The sequence below is a fragment of the Triticum dicoccoides genome, chromosome 1B, assembly GCF_002162155.2.
Source record: "Triticum dicoccoides isolate Atlit2015 ecotype Zavitan chromosome 1B, WEW_v2.0, whole genome shotgun sequence".
Taxonomy (NCBI): Eukaryota; Viridiplantae; Streptophyta; class Magnoliopsida; order Poales; family Poaceae; genus Triticum; species Triticum dicoccoides.
In genome coordinates this window covers 4,168,151-4,184,190 of record NC_041381.1, presented here as the reverse complement: position 1 = coordinate 4,184,190, position 16,040 = coordinate 4,168,151, and the positions used below count along the sequence as shown (strand labels likewise).

At 37.7% G+C, this 16,040-nt stretch overlaps 1 pseudogene; it reads left to right on the top strand.

The window, feature by feature from the left end:
* The first annotated feature begins 1,967 nt into the window (after positions 1 to 1,967).
* LOC119349932 lies at positions 1,968 to 12,762 on the top strand (annotated as a pseudogene).
* Positions 12,763 to 16,040: the final 3,278 nt, after the last annotated feature.

Here is a 16,040-nt window from a genome sequence, read left to right as displayed (position 1 = left end):
GAGAACCCATTGTTCCATATCGTAAACTAATAGAAGATCTAAATTAATGTGATAATTATGAATATTATGTGAGTGACCTTGGTGGTATCAATTTGGATATCCCACACAAAGTGGATTTATCATTGGAAACTCTATGTAAAATGATAACCTAGTTTGTATTGACTAATAAGTACCCCCTCTGCGGACGGGTACATGTAAAATGGTTATCTATGCATATGCGTTCCTCTACATCATATAATTGACTAATCAAATATGTGCTATATGTCATGAAAACTATGTCATTTGATTCATATATGAATGAAGTTTATTAACATATACTTTTCGACACATATAATACATATTTGGATAGTCAACAAACTGCCGACTTAGAAGATTGCGCACTCCCAATGCACCAGTCCAAAGTGAGTACAAAATTTATTTTCTCAACGATGTATTCTGCAAAACCGCCCATTGTTATACTGTTTCCCTACCGTGCAATCCATTGACCCAAGCCATTCATCCAATTTCAGTGCAAATCAACCTAAATTGAATCTTACGAATCTAATTAGTATGCCTATCAAGTATCTCCTAGATTTCAATCATAGAGAGTTCAGTTATAAAGTAGAATAGAATCTGAGAAGCAAGAAAAGAAAAAAACTAACTCAAAAAATTTCCATGCCATAAAAAAATGCCATCCTCTTAATAATAAAAATGCTGTCGTCTTATCATAAAAATTGCATGTTATTGACAATTAAATTTCATACTCTTAATAATAAAGCTTCCATGTTATTGATAATAAAATGTCATGTTCTCAATAGTAAACTGCTATCCTCATATTAACAATAAAAAATCATGTTATTTATTATTAAACTGCCATCCTCTTAAAAAAGAAAATGACATGTTATTGACTATTAAAATGCCATGCTCTTAACAATAAAACTGACGTCCTCCTATTAATAAAAATAGCATGGTGTTAATTATTAAAAAGCCACGTGAGAAAGTAAGAAGCCATGTTTTGGAAGACATAATTTTGACATGGTTTTAATAGAAAAAAGATTGCCATGCTACCTATAGTAAAAATGCACATGGCAAGTCTAGAAAAAAATCCTCTCTAAAAGATAGCGATTTTTGTTCTTTAAAAAATGGAAGAATTAGGATTTTTTTTGTTTTCTAAATGAACAACTAAAATAAATTAACTAAAATACATAAAAGTTTTTTTGCACAAGTTCTCACAAACCTCGCTTCAACCCAAGTGGTGATTTGTATGACGCTCACAGGCATGCCTTTTTTTTAAGAAATAAAAAAGGGGCCATTTGCCTGGAGAGCTTGGATGGCGAACGACTCCAGAGAGCTGAGCTGCCACCTGATTTGCGCCAAGATCAGATGGTGGGAAGGGCATTTGCCATGATTGGTCCCCTGATGAACGGTGTCTAGACAATATATCTGTTGTTTTTCTTTATGCGTAGATATAAACATATAGTCCCTCCTAGCATCTATTTGCCTAATGCGTTTTTGAAAATCGCATTTGACTATTGATAAGATTAATACTACATGACATGCATAATGTAAAAATTATATAATTGAAAGCTCCTTTCACATACGAATTTGACGGTATGCTTTGTGTAAGTTGCATGTCATATATTATTGCTCTAACATTTAGTCAAAGTTTGGAAGGAGTGAGTACGTTGCTAACGGATCCGCTGGTCATGCTGTAGTTAGTGATTAATTTTTTTGAGGGTAGTGATTAATTATTTATTCAATAACGTTACGGCTTTACCCAAAAAGTAGCACTAATCATAGTGTGCAGCTGTCTTAATTAATGCACAGTTGCGCGCTAAATAAGCTAAGGCAGCACCGCTGTATTCCTTGTAGTACCAAGGTCGGACAAAAGGTACATGTAATAGTTTCGCTCTATAAATAAGCTACAAAGCGTACCTCGTTCAATCAGTTTTCCTCAGGAGCAAGTAGTCAAGTCCATCTTTGCGGCAATGGAGTCCAGCGCTGTCGCGGAGTGTTTGAGAGATAAGTGCATCCTCATCACCGGCTCAACAGGGTACCTCGGGAAATGTATGTTTAACACCTGCCTGTATCCTGCATGCATGCGTGAACTCTTGATTCTAAAGATTATGGTTAACAGTACAACTAAGAATCGGTTGTAAGGAGTTGCCATATCATCTAGAGCCGACCTAATAGCCAGCATATAAAGTACTAAATTTTAATTGTGTATTATTTTATTAATAGTTGTTTTACTTTACAATCTCACAAAGTGTTTTGGGCTCGTGCTGCAACTGACTCTTATTTACAACCCACGTCTCCTCTCTCTCCTTTAACTAAGGCAGGATATGCTTGATCGGTTCCAAACTATCGGTCGTTTTAGCAAGCTCTTTTAGCTTGCTACAACGACATATATTACAAAACCGAGGGAGTAATATTTAAGTCCTTATAGCTTGTTTATGTCATTTTATTGTATTTGCTCTAATAATAGCTTCTGTCTCGTATCTTACATACAGTGCTAGTGGAGAAGATATTGCGGGTTCAGCCGGCAGTGAAGAAGTTGTACCTACTGGTCCGTGCGCCCGACGCTACGTCTGCCGAGCAGCGTGTCTTGTCTGAGGTAAACAATTTGTTTAGCTTATTTCCACTTACTATTAGAGGACATCTATGATTAGATCCTGAGAAATGTCAAACATTCTCACATTATATTTGCTTTGTCCTGTTCTCTTTCCGCAATAAAGGTGATTGGAAAGGATCCCTTCAATCTTCTACGAGAAAAATACGGGATTACTGGCTTCCAAAAATTCATCAAAGAAAAGGTAGTTCCTCTCGCCTGAGACATCATGGATAGTTACTTAGGGCTGGACAACGCAAGAGTGGATGCACTGTCGGAGGAGATTGATGTTATTCTCAATGTGGCTGCAACCACTAGCTTTTATGAAAGGTTAATTCCCTGAATTCTTGCCCATGCGTTGTGTTAGCATACAAATCAACCGACAACGTACGACGGAGTATATCATGAAAGGATGACAACTGAAAGCACAAAGTTATCTTGGTTATTTTGTTATGAGAACAATATTATTGAAATTGTTGGGTTTTTCATCTATACAATTAAAATAAACTCGCTCACTTTGGTCATGTTTAGTTGAATTAATTATTGCTAGAAAAATGAAAAGTATAGTACAACATTAACAATCTCACCATATAATCAGGAGGAAAAAAAGATAGATGACCTCATAAAAAAAGAGCAAGCGATGCAAATATATAGGAATGTAATAAAATTTTCCGAGTTTTCCTTTTTGTTTGTATCAAATGACCATATATTTCAGCATGAAAATTTACAGGTGACAGAATCCTAGTACCACAATGTGTTAAATTGTTTTCAGAACACAACGTAAATGTCTTTAATGAGTTGTGTGTAGGCATCCCTAAGCATAGCAAAACTCCTCTCTAAACGTTTCTATATATATTTAGTACTCTCTCTTGTTTACAAATATAAGATGTTTTGAGTATTTCAATGTGGAGTACATACAGACTGAAATGAGAGAACAAATACACTAAAATGTGTTCACATACATCCAACTTAGAAAAAAGAGTTAGAACAATTTATATTTGTGAATCAAGGGAGTACTTCACAATTTCGAGGCCTCTTAGCTGACGGCAAACAGATGAACGTGATGGATGAAATTGCCAATGTGCCCTTATTTTTGACATGTGCAAATTCCTAAGAGTATAAACAAGAAGAGACAAAAATGAACACATCCATCGTGTCAAAAGCTTGTTTTGGAATGACGCGTATAGCTGACCCCCGTGTCCTTCCGAGCGAGCAGCCCCGAGGAGACCCATCTCCCCGAACTAGCCTTTCTCCTCCAAAGTGTTGAGTGGGCTCGTTTTCTACTTGTCCTTGGTGGGTGTGGTGTTCCCGCGGTGGCGGCGCGAAGCAGCGGTGGGGGAGCTCCGGTGGCGTCGTTGCTACCTCACCGTGTTCCTACTCCGGTGGATCTGGTGCGGGATGGGTGGCCTGACGTGTTTCTCTGAAATGGCTGGCCAGATCTGGTACACGACCTTTGGGCTCCCATGTGTTGGCTGGCTCCTTGCTGCGGTTAGGCGACGCTGTAGCGCCGTGATGCAACGTCCCCGGGTCAGCTAGCGGCGTGGGGGTGTGCGGCCCCGATCTGGGCGTGGAGCTCGGTCAGGACGCAGGCGGCCCGGATGTGGCGTTGTGGCAGCGCAGTGTTGCGGGTGCGTGGTGGTCGCCGTGGAGCTGACCTGGATCCAACGCTGTGGCAGCTGGTGCTGCTGGTGACCGTCGTCGGCGTACTTTGGCCGCAGCTGTGAGCGCAGCGGATTGAAGCATTCGTTGGCGGTGTGGTTGGCCTCGGGCGGCGAAGCTGATGTGTTTGGCAGGTTGGTGGTTGATGTGGTATTGTTTCAGCCTCGGACTAGTGATGGCTGTGGTGCCGGCACGGGTGCATGTAGCCCTCCTGAGGCCGAGGCGTCCTTTTTCTCCTTTTTGTTTGGTTCGCCACTGTAGATGTTCACAGCGGCATGGCTCCTCCTGAGGGTCAAATTAAGTTGGTGAGTCATACGGCTTTGGGCGGAAGACTTGTTCTTCAACGGGGGTTGTTGCCGGTGAAGTTAGCGTCCATGGGTGTCCTCCTTCTTTTGGTGGCATTGCTGAAGATTAGTTCTTCACACTAGGATGTGGCCGGTCGAAGAAGACTTGCGTTGGAGGTTGTTGGCTAGACTAGACCTTTCCCAATATTTGGCTGGGCGGTTGTGCACGGGTCTGGGTGAAAGCTTATTGATCGACTGGGGTCGATGCCGGTGTGGTCACGCCGTCCTTCGGCATCATTTTTCCTTTTTGAAGACGTCTCTGAAGATGTTGCTTATAATCGCTCCGTGTCAAGATCATGTTAGGTGGTGGCGTTCTGTTTGTGTTGATTTTGGTGTTTTTTATTTATTTGTGGCCTAGTTTTCCTTATTAACCAGTCAACTTCGTATTATTTTTTCTTCTAATGAAATCGATTGAGCTCCTGCCTTGCTCGTAAGAAAAAACTCATTTGGAAATTAAATATGTATTTGTAGTTCAAATCATCCATCTGGTTAACACTCCTTTATCGTTAGCTTTGTGCTGATGAGGACTGGAAATTTAAACCCCGTAGTGGATATGTTCGATACATTTTATTTTTGACCTTTTTTGTTACAAGGAGAAAATATACTAGTTCCATGTGTAACAAGTTAATATGACTCATGAAAAGTACATTACAAACATGGTGGTTGGTATTACACCACAACACGATGAAAGACCTAAAACATAGAAACTACAATCCTTTAATATGAAAACATGACCCTACTGTGAATGCTTAGATCGCAATCTAGTCCTGACGGAAATCCCAACCTCGTTACAAACTCCATGGCCAATGTCTCTGACAAAAGTCACGGCATTAAGTAGAAGAGGGTATCCCTACCTTGAGGTTCATGCGAAGAGCAAAAGGGATTGGCGTTAGGCCCAAGCCAATGATGAAATCTACGTCTCCCAATGGCGCCCCAAGGTCATCTATTTGACCAAGAACTTGGTTGGATGGTACACAACTCCAATGGTGGAGGTCGTTGTTTTGCAACTTGAAGAAGAAGGGGCACCATAGCCAACTTGAGTCCCTTAGAAATGCAAGATCTAAGAAGGTTAGAGCCAAACTTGGTGCAACCCCCCTTCCTCTCACTTCTGTGAGCCCACCAACAAAGAGAGAAGGGGGAGAAGTTCTAGTCACCACCTGATTTTGCACCATCTCAGACTTCTTGAAGAAGTTGCCGCAATATCATAGTTGTAAATAGCATGCTATTGCGCTGGTATAACGTTTGGAGGGACCTCGCGCTAAACATGTCAGATACAAATTAGCACCATTTAGCGCGCTTTGGCACCATTTTAGCGCCAAACATAGAATGTCATAGCCTGCTATCTAAAACTATGTGCAAGATCCACTTGTGGACTAAGTAGTGCACCACGAATGACAGCCCAAAGAAGGGCGCAATTCGTGTGCAATTCGTAAGCCCCGATATCAAGCACCACAATGATATAATGCAGGCTCCTCGGAGGGAAACGCTACCATAAATGTACACCTGATCCTACTATCAATGGCGATGACTCGACCAGCACTCTCTTGTTCCACATGTCCTTATTGTTATCTATATCAATAAGGTCTCCTCCTGCCAATAATGCTATTATTTTGTCTCGTTTGATATAATGCCAAAATGCTATCTATATCCTAGACCTAGACATAACCTATTATCTATAGCAACTAAATTCTCCCGATTTGGCATCTACTCAGACCTATTGAACTGGACAAATGTATGACGTGGGAAGGTCGCATTGTATGGATTAAAGCTATACTTTTGTCTCGTTCCACGTTATTATTGCTCGCTAGCCACCTATACCTCTGTGTTATCTTTATGAAAGTCAGAGGAAAACACATGTATATTTCTTTTGGAGAGAAGGATTTGCCTGATACAATTCTATTATAGACCTTATAATTTTTACTTGCTGGCTCTACCTTTGCTGCATGTATAGGTACGATGTTGCTTTGGCATGTAATGCCTTAGGAGCAAGAAATGCATGCCAATTTGCCAAGAAGTGTCTCAATCTGAAGTTATTTCTTCATGTTTCCACAGGTATAGTGAAATGTACTTTATCTGATCAACCACGTCATAAAATAGAACATGTAGGAGTACATAGTACATGCCTTGTCAAGTATAAATGAAGAGAGTTCTACTTTTCCTTCATCAGCTTATGTTGCCGGTACCCAAGATGGGCTGTTACTGGAAAAGGCACTTCAAAGTGGTGAAACTCTAAGGGAAGGTCTCTTCTTGGACGTTGAAGCTGAGTTGCAGTTGGTTGAGAACGTAAAAAATGAACTAACAGTTGTTAAGAAGACTAATAGCTCAGCTCCACCGGAGAAGTCTGTCATGAAAAAACTTGGCTTAGAGAGGTATATACCGAATTTAGTTATGTTATGGGCCATTGGGTGTCTATTCTGAGAAAAAAAACACATCCCGTGTCATAATATATTACATATACTTTTTCTAAATATCATTGTTCATATAGTTTGACTGAGTTTATAGACAAAATAACTATATTTACAAAACCAAACAAATATCATTAATTATATACTTCAGGAATTATATTGTGTACTATATAAATTTGGTATTGTAGATGTTGACAATTTTAGATCGATTTGGTCAAGTTTACAATATATATTTTTGCGGGGGAAAGTTTACACTATTTGTCTTCTAAAAAATAATCAAACACACTATATTTTAATTCAGGGTGTACTTCTTAGTTTTACCTATTTACACAAATTCTTGTAAAATTTGTTTCTCTAGGAAAAGAATAGCCATTGATTTGGATGTCTTATCCCATATTTTAATACCCTCTACATAAAAAATATTACTAAACAAATAAGTATGATTGAAATTCAGCTTGATGGAAAATCCAATGGAACCTATGTCTACGGGAGCACACAATGATTTTTTTTAAATAGTCACACAGTTCTGAAACTTTATTGTAATGAACATGGTCTAGTGTTGTACTCATGTGTAAAGTTCACTAAGGAATGACTTCTGAGGTCTTCTGTGAAAAAAACATGATCCTATATAAAAGTTTCTATTGCAGTTTTTTTGAAGTTGCAATTTTGTATTTACATCCAGAGAGGCAATCATTTCTTCATGAAACCTCATACATGAGTAGACCACTTGACATGTGCGCTAAAAAAAAGTTTCAAAATTTTTCGTTTTTTGCTATTTTTTAAATTAAAATGCTTAAGCGTGTCCACCAAGACCTGAGTTCTGAAGGTCTGCATTTTGTTTGGACTATAAAAAACATTATACAACAAATGAAACTAGAAATAAAAATAAATTTCACAGCAAGTTTGATGTAAGAGAGCCTTAGTTTGGCATTTCTCTTAACAAAATTTTATTGACATAAAAAACAGATTGTGTGGAAACAATTAATGGTTCCCCTTATTTACTATAGTTTGACGCCCAATGCGAAATATACTAATTAAGCCACACGAGTTATAACTCTTGGTACTTTCAAGACCTAGCAAATTTAAGTTTTGTCGATAATTTGCTTGTTAATGACATTTGTATCAAGCTAGTTGTTGGTTGTAGTTTTATACTACAAACTTTAAAGAAGTTTCCTTGCTTGATCAATGGGAAGTCAGTTATATTTGAAAATTAAACCCTGCTTAGATTTTTTTAACCGCGTGGTTTTGGTTATTTAACTGAAAAAATAAAGTCGTAAACTAATAGTAATGGAAAATAAATTATCTAATTTGGTCTTCTATGCTTAAATCATTGTATGACCACATACACCGTCTGTCACAAACGTACTATAAATAGGGGGAAACCCATTTGCTAGGTTAACCAGATGGAAAGAATTAATGAACAAGTTAAATAGATTAATAATGTTCCTATTATAACAATAACTAGCAGGATGACCCGCCATTTGCGCGGCCAAATTTATTAAGTATTGTCATAGTTGTCATTGCAGATTTTGACACTGTGTCTCGTGCATAGATTTTGTCATTATTAATTTATAGATATGGACTTGTGTAGATAATGAAATGATTGTATTACTAAAAGGCTTGTGATGGACAAAATTATATTATTTATATAGAGATATAAATTTCTTGCATTTTTGTTACATGTATTATCGGATATAATTCTAAACTTCTTTTCTCTTCTATTAGTGACCAGCATGTTTGCTCGTCTTAAATACTATTACATGCATCGTCTTAAATTTTGAGTGGATCTAGTAAAAAACACTGGCTATTATTTTTCAACATGAATGTTCATACAAAATTATAAATGGCAATAAGACAATAAAAGCATGTTATTACAATACTTCCTAAATATCTTTTAGGGAATTCACAACAAAGAATATAATCTGAACATATCTTTCATTCCTCACTGACCTCATCGCCAGTGCAATATTATATTTAAAATATTCCTTCATAGTAAATTCATACATTTGAAATATGTGTTATGGCCCACACATCTAACAAAGCGTTTTTTATCTGGGCATGCTCATCAAAATTTTCTAAATGATTACAGCTCTAGAAGTTTCGACACAACTTGTATATTTTATGATTCTGTCTATGTATGGTGTTTTCATCAAGTGGTATTCTTTGGCACATGAAGCAGATTATCACTACTTGACATGATTTGTACTTCCAACTCTTATATTTGCTAGCATGACATCATGTTACATCATTTTCATCATACTCTAGCTCATAGTCATCGCATATTACCAATGGTCGACCAATTGTTCTTTCCTAATGCTATATTTTTCCTCTAAATGATAGCTTTATCCATACGATAATGTTTCAAGACATTTGACCATGTGCGTAAAGAAAAAAATTGTGCCTTATGCTTTAGTTATTGGGCTTCATTAGGGGACGGGGAGTCCCATAATTTTGTGCCTTATGCGCTACTTATAGGCATTTCTTTTACTCTGCGCACACCCTTCCCGAACAATCCATATCATAAACCTCCAACCCATGTAGGCTTTTTAGCGCCTAGTCTGAGGAACATTTTATACTGATTTAGTTGAGCGGGTTTTCCCATTTATTTACCTCAGCAAGGGTTTTTCCAGGTTTCTATTCTTTTTCTCGTTTTCTTTTCCTTTTCCCACTGCTTGTTGTTTTTTAGTTTTCCTTTTTTGTTCTTTTTTCTTATCTCATTTTTACCAAAATCGTCAACTTTTAACAAATTCAAGATCTTTTTAAAATTTGCAACTTTTCTCAAGTTTGTGAAAAACGTTAACATCCTTAAACGTTCTTCCAAATTACATTCTTTAAAATCTTGTGAACTTCTAAAAAATATTGAACTTTTTTTCATTTTTGTGAAATATTTTCAAACTAGGAACTTTTTCAAGTCTTGAACTTTTCACAAATTCATTAAAAAAAATCAATTTCCTTAACTTTTCTCAAATTAAAGACTTTTCGATTTTCGTATACTTTCACACATTTCATGATCTTTTAAAATAAGAATTTTTTCTAGTGATCAAGAAAAGAATTCAAATCCATGAACTTTTAAAAAACTTTTGAACGAATTTCAAATGCATGAACATTTTTAAAATTCATGAACTTTTTCTGAAGTTCATTAATGTTTTTAAACTCATGAATAATTGTCCAAAATTATTGTATTTTTCAAATTTGTGCATAATTTTAATATTCATTAAGTTTTTTTTACAAACATTTTCAAATTCATGATTTTGTTGTCACATGATTGAACTTTTCTTGAACCGTCAACTACTTGCTTTTTTAGACACGCTACAGTATGTGCATTTTACACCGAAAATTTAAGCAGCCCACCTAACTCTAGAATAAGTATTTGTGACACTACAGTACCTGAATTGCTACAGTCATTCGAGACGCTAGAATGTTTTGACCTGTGCTACAGTACTTCGCAAATGGGTCGGCGCAATCGAAATGCTCTGTGCTTCTGCAGGAAAACTGGCGCTAGAGGGGCTCTCGTGTTTATGAAACAGAAACAGAGAGAGATACCGCTCAAAAAAGGACGACGTGAAAGTTGGATGAGATTTCTTTCCTTTTGTTTTACTCAGGCAGGATAGCATGGTACTTGCAGTTTTTCTATTTTCTGTTTTATGTTCACTTGTTAGTTTTTTGTTTTTCATCATCCGCATGTTTTGTGGAAATGCTGATCTTTTTATTTTCTCTACTTGTGTACATGCCGATCGGAATTCCTCTCTTCTTTCAATTTCGTTATTCATGCATCCTGTACGTGTCAGGTTAACATACATAACTTTAGGCACGTAAGATAATATCTTTAAATCTCAGCCGTAAGTATTGCATATCAATGATGTATATTATTTATCTTATGTGGAAGAACGTAATGTCTTATTTGTATTCTGTTTTAATTATATAGTAATCTGGCATTCCAATTATCTTGACACACGTCTATAGCATTTAAGGGCATGCGCTTAGATGAAGTATGTGAATGCCTCATGGAACAAAGGGTAGACAGACAAAGGAGACAATGATGACATATACTGTGTAATACATTCATTGAATATTTATATCGGTAAAATAGCATTTTCAACTAAGAAACACAACGAAGGGTGGGTAGAGATTTGTTGCTCCATGTACTCCTACGCTGTACACATGACTCATGTATATTTGGTAATGCATGACACCTCGCTTTTGATACTAACTGAACTTCTGATTAATTCTGGAAGATCTTGCCATTTTGGATGGCCAAACGTGTATGCATTTACTAAGGCAATCGGGGAGACACTGATTGGCCAGGAAAGGGGAGACCTTCCAGTTGTCATCGTCCGACCTATCATGGTAACAAGCACTTACAAAGACCCCTTCCCTGGATGGATCGAAGGAGCAAGGTATGATAAAGACAATATGAAACTAGACAGTGGAAAGCTAGCAAAACTAATACATTTTTTCCAGGACAATTGATGCTCTAATCGTCGCCTACAATGAACAAGCATTGCCATGCTTCATTGGCAACCGTGATGAAATAATTGATGTGGTGAGTACGTACTACGCTAACAACTTAATAACCACCAATGATATAAGTAGCTAGAATCTACTTGTGAAGCACTTGATTGATTAAACTTGACTTGTATAGATACCGGCAGACATGGTAGTAAATGCAACATTGGTGGCCATGGTTGTTCACTGGAACGATAAACAGCAAGTTATTTACCACGTAAGCTCATCACTTCGAAATCCATTGACTGTTCTTGTTATGGAGGATGCATGTGAGGATTACTTCAACGATAATCCTCGTGTCCTAGAGAATGGGAAGCCCTTAACAAACAAAAGACCCTACCTGTTCAAGGGACTTGCATCCTTTCGTGTATACATGTTCTTGGTGTACAAGGTACCTCTGGAGGTAAGTAATGTTTCTTATGCATATACATATATCGTGTTCATAAGATAAAATTATTCGGAAAAATTTATCATCTTTATCTTTATATAACAGATGTTGCATGCCGTGAGTATGTTATTCTGTGGGTTGTTTTCAAAATATTACAACAAGCTCAATCAAAGATATAATTTCTTGGAGTTGTTGGTCAAGCTGTATGCACCGTATGCATTCTTTAAAGGACGGTGAGATTTCTTCTTGCGTTTCGCACGTAATTAATTTCTAGTGGTAAAACTGTAATATATATTCGAATCTGAAATTTCCAATAAGTATATGAATATCTGAACTGATTGCCCATAGCCGACTAGCCAACAAGCCATTCGGCTACCTAACAAGCACCTAGAACACCACAATTAATAACCAACACCCAGAACACCACTATAAATATTCTCTTTTTGAATTTGTGCACTCCAATATTTAGAGTTTGAGTAGCATGGAGCCTTATCAGAGTATAATAAACAGGGATGCATGGTTTAAGACCTTCAAATTGACACTAAGCTATAGTTATATATTTTTGATGTTTGAGTCTGAATGTAAATATTTAAAGAAATATATCAAAAAAACAAATACTCGAGTCAATATAGTTCCCATAAACTTCACCCAATTATGGTTTATGCTAATTAAGTGCTACATGTTCTTTCGTGTGAAGCTTTGACGACACAAACTTTACAAAGCTGAGAATGGAACTGAAGACGGACAATGGCGACGACGGCATATTTAACTGTGATCCCAATATATAATATCAGTTGGCACAAGTATTTCTTATATGTCCACGTGCCAGCTGTTATAAATGATGCCAACGTAAAGAAGAACCGAAGTGAATAGACAAGATGGGCCTCTGCGAAAAGGACCTTTGCATAAAGAGCAATAAATGGGTGCATGTTCCTTGATAAACTATTGTTGCCAAGAATAATATACCATATGTTCATGGTGTGCAATGTAAAAGTCTATGTACGTATCTGTTATGTAATCTCTTATACATTACGTTCTATACTAACTAGAACGGCGGACGTGCATAGTAGACATGGTCAAAGACTTAATAAAGTTCGATGAAAAAAAAGACTTAACAAAGTTATTTGTATAAGGGGGTTGTTCTTTCTTTCTCTGGAAGAAAAACGGCAATCTCGCCAGCATCTCTACAAAGGAAAGTTCCTCCACCGCCCTCCTCCGGCGGCTCCCCTCCGCCGACGATCATGGTCGTCGGTGGTGATGGGGGCGTCGCCGGATGCACGTGTGTGGATGGTTTTAGGATAAAGTAGCTTTTTTTAGGTTGTTCGTCGTCTTGGCTTCGGCAATGGCGATGGCAGCGCTGAATGAAGATTATATAGATCCTTCCCCAACAAGGTGATCGGCCTTATGGTTGAAGATTGTTTCGGAAACCAGTCTCCTCGAGCTAGGATGATGTGGCGGAGGCGACATCCTCATTGTAGACATGTGTTGTTCCAACTGCGTGTGCTCCAACATCAGCGTAGACCTTGGGAGGTGAAGGAAATATGCCCTACAGACAATAATAAAGTTGTTATTTTATATTTTCTTATTCATGATAAAGGTTTATTATTCATGCTAGAATTGTATTAATCAGAAACCTTAATACCTGTGTGAATACATGAACAAACAACGTGTCCCTAGTGGGCCTCTACTAGAGTAGCTCGTTGATCAAAGATGGTTAAGATTTCCTAACCATGGACATGAGTTGTCATTTGATAACGGGATCACATCATTAGGAGAATGATGTGATGGACAAGACCCATCTGTTAGCATAGCATAATGACAGTTCAGTTTTACTGCTATTGCTTTCTTCATGTCAAATACATATTCCTTCGACTATGAGATTATGCAACTCCCAGATACTGGAGTAATGCCTTGTGTGCTATCAAACGTCACAATGTAATTGGGTGATTATAAAGATGCTCTACAGGTATCATCGAAGGTGTTTGTTGAGTTGGCATAGATCGAGATTAGGATTTGTCACTCCGAGTATCGCAGAGGTATCTCTGGGCCCTCTCGGTAATACACATCATAAGCTTAATATGAATGTCAATTAGATTAATAAATTGATTATTAATAATAGGGTAATTAGCCTGCTAATGGTGAATTAGCCTGCTAATTGGGTTTTGCTATTGCAAACGGTTGTTGAAAAAATACCGTGGGCGATGACCTCAGGCAACACACACAGTTTTTAGGAATAAGCCGTGTTGGATCAATGAAAAATCACACACGACTTTCTCTTGAAAACTGTTTGCGTTAGGCCAGCTTGCCCAAACATTTACCACATAAAAACAATGTGTGATGGACAGCCTTTGCCACACAGTTTCTTCTACGGACCGTGTGTGATACATTCAATGGCGCAAACGATTTAACGGGAAAAATTGCGTGTGATGTACCTGTGAACGGAAACGTTTTCCTTGGAGCGACTGTGTGGGATGTACATACGAACGGAAACGTTTAGCGGGCCGGGTACTGACTGTGTGGGATGTACTTGCGACCGAAAACAATTTTGCCGTATAATGTTTTTAGCTCTACTGTACATATTTCCGTATTTGAGCGCTCGCCTGTCGCACATGGCCTCATTTTGCCGAGCGTGTGTGCCAGGAGGGCATATCCCCGACGGTTTCTAGGTCGTGTGGAAAGGACCCCCTATCGCCCACACTCACTTGACGACGGTTCCAAAGGCCGTCGCGGAAAGGGGTTAAAAACCGTTTGTTTAGCAGCTCGCTGTACTAGTGAACCCACTTCCTATGCATAGGGATTTTGTGAGCAAATAATTTATGGGAGCGGGAATCAAGTAGCATAGGAAGGCAAAACAAGTGCAACTTCAAAACTTTCAACATAAAGAGAGGAAACATGATATAAGTGAGAAGCCTAAGCATATGTTCCTCTCTTATAATAATTTTCAACGGCAACATGAATGAATTCAACAATATAACTATCACATAAAGCATTATTTTCATGACCCATAAACGTAGAAACTTTATTACTCTCTACGTAAGCAAATTTATTCTCATCAATAATGGTGGGAACAAACTCAACAAAGTAACTATCATGGGATTGAAAATTAAGATCATGATGACAAGTTTCATGGTTATCATTATTATTTATAGCATACATGTCATCACCATAATCATCATAGATAGAAACTTTGTTGTCATAGTCAATTGCAACCTCCTCCAAAATAGTGGATTCATCACTAAATAATGTCATGACCTCTCCCAATCCACTTTCATCAATATAATCATCATAAATAGGAGGCATGCAATCATTATAACAAATTTGCACATCAAATCTTGGGGGACTAAAAATATCATCTTCATCAAATAAAGCATCCCAAGCTTGTAACTTTGCATATCATTAGCATCACGGATATTCAAAGAGTTCATAATAACCACATTGCAATCATGCTCATCATTCAAATATTTTGTGCCAAACATTTTATTGACTTCTTATAACAATTGAGCACAATTTTCTGATCCATCATTTTCAAGAAAGATATTATAAAGATGATCAATAATATGATGCAACCTCAACTCCATTTTTTTGTAGTTTTCTTCTATAAACCAAATTAGTGATAAAACAAGAAACTAAAAGATTCAATTGGAAGATCTAAAGATATACCTTCATGCACTCACCTCCCCAGCAACGGCGCCAGAAAAGAGCTTGATGTCTACTATGCAACCTTATTCTTGTAGACTCGTGTTCGGCCTCCAAGCGCAGAGTTTTGTAGGACAGTAGCAATTTTCCCTCAAGTGGATGACCTAAGGTTTATCAATCCTTGGAAGGCGTAGGATGAAGATGCTCTCTCTCAAACAACCCTGCAACCAAATACAAGAAATCTCTTGTGTCCCCAACACACCCAATACAATAGCAAATTGTATACGTGCACTAGTTCGGCGAAGAGATGGTGATAAAAGTGTAATATTGATGTTAGAAATATATTTTTATAATCTGAATAAATAAAAACAGCAAGGTAGCAAATAGTAAACGGGCACAAAAACGGTATTGCAATGCTTGAAAATGAGGCCTAGGGTCCGTACTTTCGCTAGTGCAATCTCCCAACATTGCTAATATAATTGGATTATATAACCATCCCTCAACGTGCGATAAAG